Consider the following 10449-nt stretch of genomic DNA (forward strand, 5'->3'; position numbering starts at 1 on the left):
ACTGCAGCTGCAAAAAAAAACATATTATTTCATAATTCAAGTTTTGTGTTTGTTGTACAGCCAGAAAAAAAATGAGCTGGATGATGCACTGGTTGAAATTATTGTATAGGACTGTCAACCATTTTCTGAGGTGGAGGAAGAGGGCTTCCGTGTTTTTCCTGCCAAGCAGAAATAGACTGAAGCAGGCGGTCAAGGAAAGGCACAAAGTAAAGCAGGAAAAGGTGAAGGAGGAGTTAAGGTTGTGTGAGCCTCACTTCTGACATCAGACCTCAGTCAACATGGGTGCATCCATAGCTGTCACATGCCATTTAAGTGGAGGGGGAAGCTAGCAAGCAGATTACTGGGTGTAACTAAGTTCCCCCAGGCACATACTTCAGAAAACCTCAAAGAAGCAAAGGAAAAGCTCATATCTGAGTGGGGCGTCCGAGGGAAAATAAGATGTATTATCACAGACAGCTAATATGATAACGTGTACCCAACTAATGAGAATAACACATGTTCCGCGTTTTGTGCACACGCTGAATTTAATTATAAGGCCACAGAAGATACTCCTGGCCTGGCTCTTGTCTGGGACAAGGTAAGAAAAATTGTTGGACTGTTTAAATCAAGAATACGTGCAAAGGAGAGGCTGGTTCATGTTCAGGGGCGGCTTGGAAGCCCACAGCACAAGCCGCTCCAGGAGGTACATACATGCTGGAACTTATTTAGTGCTTTAGTGTCTCTATGACCAGAAAGAGCCAGTTGAAGCTGCTCTGCTTCTTGTACGACTTTTTTTTTTTTCACACAAGAACTGTCAAAAGAAACAACTGTAACCTGTTCTAAGGTGTGTTTGTACACGTCTGTACTTATAACTCTGTGAAATACATAGTACAAAGTGTAACGGCTGAATCCATTCAGCATTTTTTGTAGTTTTTATTTTATTTTATGGTCATACCACTCTTCAGGAACCTGCAATATGCAGTGATGTTGCAGTCGGCTGACAGTTCACATCCACTGGCAGTGACTCTAGGCCAGAGACTGCTATCGCCCGAAAATGTCCACTGCCAAGAGGCAGTGATATTTCTGGATCCAAGGATTAAAAAGTCTTGCATTTGGCGACCAAGAAAAAGCCCAGGGGGCCCAGAGATATGTCATTGCAGAGTATGCAAAACTGATTAAATTACCCCCTCCACCACCAACAGTAGAACAACCAGTAGCAGATGATGACCCAGCAGACAGCCAGAACAACCAAAGGTTTATTTATATTGGATTCCTTAATTTTTTTCATGTTAGCTTCTTCACTGGTGGTTTATGTGCAGTTGGAACATAAAGGACCGTAATGTATTGAAGAGAGGATGCTTCCTGACGTGTTATGGTTGTGGATGGAAAGTAGCATATCAGGAGAAAGCGTGGTTTTGGTCACCTGTTAGCAGCAGGCAGGAATAATCGGCAGGAGGGTAGCGGCCACTGAAGCGGAATGGCAGACTTGTTCATAATATTGTACAATTTTACTAACATTCTCTTCCCTGCTAGTGATATTAGTGGAAGAAGGGTCTTTCAGCCATGCTCAAGAGAATTTAATAATGCAACATTTTTAAGATTCATTGTAACGATCGCGGTCCACCAGGCAGGCAGGCGAAGCTCGAAAGACAGGGTTTATTCGGGAAGACAGGGCAGACAGCAACTAACTCACATTTAATGACGGATCTGGGGAAACTAACTAACGCAGACTAAAATACGCAGGACAAGTTAATGGTTTGTAAAAATTGTATACTCTCAATGGTATACTCTCGGCCATACAAATATTTGTGAAATTTCTGTACGCCAAAAATCACAGCCAGACCCGCCTTATCTAACTGGGAATAACATTTCTTGGCAGGTATGAGAGTGCATGATACAAACCTGATGGGCTTTTCACTGTCATCATCCATTCTATGGGACAATACTGCACCCAGTCCATAGGGTGAAGTATCACATTAAAGCACACGTTCTTTATCCGTCAAATAGTGCACCAATCAGGGGCGGATCTAGAAAATTATTCATGGGGTGGCATTAAAATTATGAGGGGTGGCAACACTGAAGCAAGCATCCTTGCATGGTTTTTGTGGATTCAAGGAATGCTATTCTTTATTCGGTGTATGCACTAGGGTGCACATTTTTACATTGTTCTATAAAAATGAAATAAAGGCTGATTTGTGATTGACTTGAATCTGATATCTGGATTGGAAAGTCAGATAAATTAAATGAGACGGTACGGTATATTTAACTTCTCTTTATTGTGTTTTACGCAAACCTGTAGTGAGTTTAAGTATGAAGTTTAGACTTTATAGCTTTCTAAACATGCACTACACTGAACAATTTCACCTCCCTAATGAATACATATGAAAACATTAAGCTATACAATAACTCAGTAAATTCATGTGCTCCTATGGAATATTTTGATTGCTGCACTAGCTAACAAGGTAATACAGGTTAACGTTAAATAGAACTGATTAGACATACTTGCTGTTTAGTTGTCATATAACTAGCAAGCATCTACCTCAGGCAACACTAAGACATGTTTAATTAAACATTCATTTGTTAAGTATGAAAGTAATTCAGTACCCGGTTTTGTTTCTCAACTCCAGCATATCGATGGACTGGACACGGCGTTGTTGCCACGTGACGCCACTTATCAAAGGTTCGAACAATCTTGAAGATGCAAGCTACTGAACAACATACTTTTGAAAATAGTTTACGGTTAAACTGTTAGTCATTGATATACGCGAATATATCAAAATTAACTGCTTCGGTTTGTTAAAAATGCCGGAATTTGTCTGTGATGATCCCGCTGGTTGCACTAAATGTCTTTGTTTCACTAAAACGAAGCAGTTCATAAGAGTCGTTTGTTCGGACTACGCTTTAATAGAAAGACGATTTCGTTCTATTATTTGCGGGTATATGCTATTTTTATGTCATCATAATAGAGCGTTGCTGCTGTAAATCGGTCGAGGAAACTCTTTTATTTTTAGAACACTGAGATACTACTGCTGGGGTGGCAAATGGGGTGGCAAGGCTTTTTCTCAGGGTGGCAATTGCCACCCCGTGCCACCCCGGTAGATCCGCCCCTGGCACCAATACCTTTGCTGAGTTTAGGATTGACTACAAATTATTACTATTGACTTACAAAACTCTGAATGGCCTTGCACCACAATATCTCAATGATCTTCTGGTCCCTTACAACCCTTCTCGCCTGCTTCGTTCACAAGGAGCAGGATATCTATTAGTTCCTAAAGTAGACAGGGCTACGGCAGGCTGCAGAGCATTCTCTTACAGAGCTCCGCAGCTGTGGAATGGTCTCCCGGCAGATGTGCGGGATTCAGGCACACTCTCGCTTTTCAAGTCTATATTAAAAACGCACTTGTAGAGCTTAGCGTATAGGAAACCTAGTTCTGGTTCCAGCTAGTCGCTCACTCCCAGTCAGACTAACAGTATGAGGTGAAGAGCTGGGTGGGGATCGGTGTCATTGGCTTTGGATAAACTGAGGCGTCAGTGCTGTCACTCTAGCTTTACACTAGAGTGCTGATGTTCAGGGAGTCCCCATGCCTGTGTTCCCGCCTGTCTCTCCCTCTTTCTCATGCTGCTATACCCAGATCTGCCGGAGCCTAGACGAATATTGCACTCGATCATTTTGCTTGCACTGCCTCTGATTTCCTCAACTCTGGCTAATACACAATTATTCTTACTTCCTCCCTCACCCCTTCTGGGGTGTGCTCCATGGAGCACAATGTCGTTGAAGAGTTTATGCCTCTGCGGCCTGCAAGACAACTACCTCCACCTCCGGCAACTACCCTCCAACCTGCCTGCCCTTGGCTCAACACGATGCCTCGCCATCCATCCTGCGGCTGTGTGTCTATTAATCCTGCTGCACCGGTCAGCCGCTGCATTGAGACATATATTTCAACCCCTGTATTAGCTTAGTCATTTCATCTTGTCTGTATTAGCTTAGTCATTTCATCTTGTTTGTTTGACTCATCTGCCGGCCCCTGGAGGATGGGCTCCCCCTTTGGGTCTGGTTCCTCCCAAGGTTTCTTCCTCTTAGGGAGTTTTTCCTTGCCACCGTTGCCTTTGGCTTACTCAATGGGGGGTTCTTACGAGGCAGAAATGTAAAGAGCATTGAGACAATGTAATGTTGTGATAATGCGCTATATAAATAAAATTGAATTGAATTGAATTGATTGCATCAGTGGCTTAGAGTTCTGGAATGCATCTTCTTGTTCCTTCTTCCATTCCCAGTGTCCATCCTTCCCTAAAAGCTTATGCAGTGTAGCCAGCTGTGTCGACAGATTTGGTAAAAATTTCCCATAATAGTTCAAGCCCAGATAAGGTTTTAACTCAGGAACATTCGTGGGCGATGAGGCTTCCACAATGGCCTTCACCACTTTCCTTTCCATGGCTGAAGCACATGTGCTTTCACTTTGTGCCCCAGGTAATCCACCTCGTTTTGCAGAAAGACACACTTGTTTAGTTTCAACCACAATCCTGCATCAGACAACCTCTTTAGCACGTGACTCCAGCCCAGCACGGTGGCAAGTACATCATCCAAGTACACCGCCACCCTTGGAACTCCTTGCAAAAATGGCCGGTGATGATGTTATCCCTAAAAGGAAGCCTAGTATATGTGAACATTCCTTTCTGAGTGTTCACTGTCAGGTATTTCCTGGACTCCTAGTCTATAATCACTTGCTGGTATGCAAGGCTCATGTACCTCCTCCCCCCCCCTCCAGACAGTGTCATAAAAAGTCTTCCAGGCGTGGTATGATACGTTACTGGAACAAAGATGCCTTTCTTTTCCAGTCTGTCTACATCCTGGTCCAGTTTCGCACACATTGCACACGGCACTGATCGCGGTCAGGAGAATCTAGGTGCAGCATCAGGAGATACACGAATTTCAGCTTGGACCCCTCGTACGATGCCCAACTCTTCTCTGAAAACCTTCTTCACTACCTGCCAGAATTCGCTGTAGTGCCTCTTTCTCCGTTTTTACATAGTGCACCTGCTTTGTCCATCTTACCTGATCCCACCTTAATCGGATTTCTTCTAACCATCCTCTTCCTCTAGGTCCTCTGCTTGTAATTTTTTTTTTTTTTGCCCCAGATAGTTAACATTAACTTGAGCAGTTTGTCTTACTTTAATAGGCTGACCTGTACATGTCTCGAGTTTAATGTCAGTCCTCTTCAGTGGGGGGGCCTTTTGTTTCCCCCCATGTTTCCGGGAAATTAGTTTCATTCATAACAGTCGGACTGCATCCAGTGTCAACTTTGTAACTGACAAACCTAGTACCAATTGTAGTTCTACCTCAGCCCTATAAGACACAACAACTTTTGTTTGTATCCTTCCAAGCACTGTGTATGTATTCTTATTGTGAAATTGTGTCACCATAATGATGTTCAATGTTAATAAAACCCACTATGTAGCACCTCTAAGAAATTTTCGGAAAGTTACTGTCACATCCCACCCCTCCCAATAGTCAGACGACTAAGTGACTGCACCTGTCCCGCTACCTTTAATACCCGTATCACCCCCACATTCTATGTCAGGTATTGTTGTTTTCATGTGACCTACTGAGCCTTTATCTGAGTTCTCCGCATCTCCTGTGCCATCCCTTCCTTTATAGCTCCCGTCCTTCCAAGTCCCCGCTTCCCTCGGACCTTGCTCATCAACACATTCTCACACCCGGCGCGTGAAAAACCGACGCATGGTCAGAGCCCTTTGGTGTCACGAAGCACAAATTTTTATATCAATCAATTGACCACAGGCCAGAAATAAGCATAGAAATCTCATGCTGGAAAGCCTGGGAAAAAGACCATTAGGAAAATAAACCCTAAAATAGGTTCAGTTTCTGAAACACAAAAAGAGCAGGAGAGAAACCTGAATTGTTTCAACTTCTGCAATCAGGCAGAAGGATCCTCACCATCATGGCCAAGACAGAAAGACTCAGGAGGAGTTTCTATCCTCAGGTCATTCCACTCCTCAATCAGGACACGCCCCTCTCTCTCTCTACAGTATAGTATTAGGCCTATAGTATATTATAGTACTTTATATGTTATTGTACTAGGCAATAGTATATTATTATAGTGTTATGACGGACGAAACCCCTATAGATCAGAACAGAATCACGTCAGTTTAATGTTATAACGCGTTCCAAATCTATTCGTGGAAGCCTTAAATTAGCAAGACCGGTTCTACCGAATCCATAAAAGTATGGTATGTTTACGGTGTTGAGGCATGGTAACTATTTTGCCAGTAACTTAACTAGAACACAGAAACACGCGAGTGACTGGCGCAGATCGGGGCACATGCGTGTAAACACATGCAAGGCTCCCTAAGCCGGCGCTACGTGACATGTTCATAATTCATTATTATATTTGCCCAGTAGACCGATCTTTTGTTTTCCATTGAATAAAAAAACAATGCAACTGGCACAGGCAATTTTGGACAAAAGTATAATGTCGCGTGTAATGTTTGATGTTAAGTGATGTAAATGGAAGTGTGCGTGGACCCACAGTGAATGTGGAGGCTAATCGGGGCGCTCGCACGGTGGGCGGAATGTGTGGGTTGTCAGTGTGCAGGGCTGAACTGGGACCAAGAAATGGCCCTGGCATTTTTTGGTCATGGCGGCCCATCATGATTATTTATACGATATGCGAGAGCACATGACATACCAGAGGATATATGTGTACGTTGTGTGATTTCAAAAATGTAAATAAAGCGCAGCAGCTTACAAGGAAGAGAAGTAACCATGTTAAAAAAAATCATATGCTCTTTCTACAGAGAGAGAGAGAGAGGCAGGAATGTTGATTTCATTAGTGTCATTTCTCTGGTTACCTATCAATGACAAATCATCCGTTTCAGCAAAGTAAAGTTTTACTAATATTACATGATAATATTAACTGTAAGCTGTAACACCTGCAAACTGTAACTTTATGGCTAAAATACCACTAAGTTGGACCCCAAATCTACTCATAGCATTATTTAAAAATGAAGGCTATAAAGGCAATTCTCTCTCTCATACACACACGGTTTGTGCAGAAAACTGTAGTTTTGTACACAAATGACACATATCTCTATAGGCTAATATTATTATGCATGTTTTAAGTCTGACTGAATAAAATAGGTCTTGTACTAATTTCCTATGTTGAGCATTTGCACACTTTTGGCCCAGATACTATTTAGTGAAGATGTGTCTCTAATCATATAATTTTTTATCATTTTAAAAATGTATTAATTCTAACTTTTTTCTTATTTTACGGTTTCTGTTTTAATTCTCTATTATTATTATTATTATTACATACATCCCAAAACAGTGTCATTGCTAACTCTGACTGTGTGCAAGCTTACGTGTAGGCAACCCCCCCCCCCACTTGCTGTCTCTCTCTCTCTCTCTCTCTCTCTGACACACACACACACACACACACACACACACTCCAGCTCTTTGCACTCCCTACATGACACGTCCCTCTTCATTAGTATTTCGGCTAGTTTTTACCAGGCTGGACAGTAACTAATTCCTCAATCTTTCCCTGGGCAACATCTCTCTCCTCATCCTCCTCCTCCCTTTGCCCTATTTGTCTAGTTATATATTTTTTTTAGCTTACCTGGCAATTGCACTTGTTTTAAGTGAAGTAGGCATATTTTTGGTACTATCGCAACAGCTCAAAGCAACGTATGCTCTGTGTCATTACGCTCTGCGGAGGTTGGCGAACTCTTTTACAAGTCTCTGTGAGCGAGCGGGGTATAAAGCTGAGCGTTGCTGCTGACATTTGTAGCGTCTAAACTACTATTTTGCTATCAAAATCTGCCTCCTTTGCCAGCCTTCCTTGCCAGGACGAGTGGCCGGGGAAAACAACACGTCGCCATTTCGCTTCTCCCTTCCCGCCGAAGGACACAAAGAACGCCAGTCTCCTTTTTTTTCTCCGGACGGGACAGTAAGGAGGAGCTGGCCAGAATTTTTACTTTATATTTAGCAATTGGATACCCAGTGAAGAATTTAAATATATATATATTTAATTTGTTTTATCGAACTAAAGTTTTTTTTTGGACTTAATTATTGAAATAATATAAGATTTTGTTCTTGGTTTATATACTGAGATTTTATGTTAAACTGACTGGCTAATTGAAATGTTATATAAAAATGGCTTTGAAGTAAGACATATCGTGTCCACATCACATTTCTTTCCAAACCCCAGTGATTGGATTCACACAACATAAAGAGATTGAGTCTACTGACCAGCTGGTGAGAGCAGCTGACTCCCAGGTACGAACAGGGAGGAAGTGGAAAGCCCAAGAAGAGGTTGATAGGGCAATCAGCAGACTGAAGCATCAAGAGGTGGTGGGAAGAGTTCAGGAGGGCCGAGCAGGTCTTGGGAGGAGCGACCCCCCTCTATTTTGGTCAAAGGCCTCCAAAGAAGAACGGAAAGCCATGGTGGTAGCAGAAGTGACAAGGACCGAGCTGGAGCATGTTAAAATTAAAGCGTTGTCTCAGATACGGCAGGGAGGCTGGACAAGATGGGAGGGCGTCACAGACAGATCCTTGTCATGGTCTGATCTGTGGAAGATCCCCCAAGCTAGACTGAGCTTCTTGGTCAGAGCCACCTATGACACCCTACCTTGTCCCAGAAACCTGCACTAGTGGTTTGGTGCTGAGGAGATCTGCCCACTTTGCAGTGGCAGCAATATGAGCCTCCAGCACATCCTATCAGGCTGTAAAGTGGCTTTGTCCCAAGGCCGCTACAGGTGGCGGCATGACCTGGTGCTGAGGAAGCTGGCAGAGGTGGCAGATTCATGCAGACAGGAGGCCAACATCAGACTTCCTGCTCCTCAGAGAGATAAGATTCTCATCAGAAGGGCTGGAGAAGCGATCATCCCCTCTCGCCAGAAAGTAACATCAAGTATTCTCTTTCCTAGCAGTGAGTGGACCATGAGGGTAGACCTGGGGAGGCAGCTCCAATTCCCCAGGGAGATTGTAAAGATGTCGCTCCGGCCAGACCTAGTCATGTGGTCAGAACCACGTAAGACCATTCTGTTAGTGGAGCTTACAGTCCCATGGGAGGAGGGCATGGAGGCTGCCAATGAACGGAAGCATTCCAAGTACATGGACCTGGTGGAGAGTTGTAAGGAGGCTGGCTGGAAAGCTATCCTGTGCCCCGTCGAAGTGGGATGTAGGGGCTTCGTTGGATCCTCAACAATGCGCCTCCTCAGAGACATGGGATGCACAGGAGTGGGGTGTCGGAGAGCCGTCAAAGAGTTGGCAGAAGAAGCAGAGAAGGGCAGTTTTTGGCTGTGGTTGAGGAGAAAGGATAGGGATTGGGGGTCAAATAATACCTAGGGCATTTGTTGTGACCGATCGCGGTGAACGGAGTGGGAAAGCAGGAGAGGAATACAAAAGATCGGTTAACACGGGATTTAATGGGGAAATGGAGCAGGATATAGAACAGGCAGCACTACACAATCAGACGTGAATGGACTTCACTAGACTTCAGTGACAGACCTAGGGAAACGTACTTGAACGCGGACTGAAATACACAGGACAAATCGAAATGACAGGAGACAGCTGATAACAATCGGGAACTCACACGAGGCTAATGAGGGGGCGTGGCACACAGAAGGATCGTACGAGCAGGGCATGACAGTATTCCTATCTCTATGGGCACTCTCCATTAATTTCTATGGCCATAACCCTAATCCCAACTATGACAACCTTAAACCCTACGCAGCCCTAACCCTAACCATAAGTAACCAAACAAAATACAAGTCTTTTGGCATGTTTAGTTTTTTGATTGCAGTCAGATTTTTATAAAACTGAATTTCCCCTTGTGGGGACCGAAAAACGTCACAACGTCAAAATAAGTGTTTTTTTATCACATTGTGGGGACATTTGGACCACGCACACGCACACACTCTCCGGGTGCTTCACATGATATATGACGATTTTTTTATTATTGGGGGCCAAGACGCACTGGTGAGCATAGTTATAAAATTTAATCGCAGTGTTTCAAGAAATGATCGCAAAATGTCTGGAGGCCTGAGTGGTGTATGCATGCTGGAAAATGCCGCGCATGTGCAAATGTGTGAGGTAAAATCGGGTGGGTGGTGCGGGTATGGTAGCCATCAGCTGTTTATCTCGAGGCGTTTAACTTCTTGCTATTTATGTCATATCTGCCCTGCAAAGTTTTTGTTTACAAAGGTAAACCGAAATGCAATTTTCATGTTCAAGTGGTCAGTGCTAATTAATAGCTCTCCTTCATAAGATGTATGTGAATTATTAAACTAATTAAGTTACTGTTATAAAAGGATCATAAAAAGACAAATCGTTAAACGCAATTATTTGCATGACAATAAATCACCAACTAAAATTTAATGACTGTAACAGCCCAACTGCGTGTGGTACCAGCACAGTGATAGCAAAACCAGTGTAACCCACAGAACTCA

At 43.4% G+C, this 10449-nt stretch overlaps 1 long non-coding RNA gene across 1 annotated transcript; it reads left to right on the forward strand.

Moving 5' to 3' along the window:
- Positions 1–273: 273 nt before the first annotated feature.
- LOC140582362 (uncharacterized) lies at positions 274–4192 on the forward strand. The gene is made up of 2 exons (XR_011985305.1): positions 274–577; positions 2607–4192. It is a non-coding gene; the product is annotated as an uncharacterized lncRNA (long non-coding RNA).
- The last annotated feature ends 6257 nt before the right edge of the window (positions 4193–10449 follow it).

The sequence above is a fragment of the Paramormyrops kingsleyae genome, chromosome 24 (assembly GCF_048594095.1).
Source record: "Paramormyrops kingsleyae isolate MSU_618 chromosome 24, PKINGS_0.4, whole genome shotgun sequence".
Classification (NCBI taxonomy): Eukaryota; Metazoa; Chordata; class Actinopteri; order Osteoglossiformes; family Mormyridae; genus Paramormyrops; species Paramormyrops kingsleyae.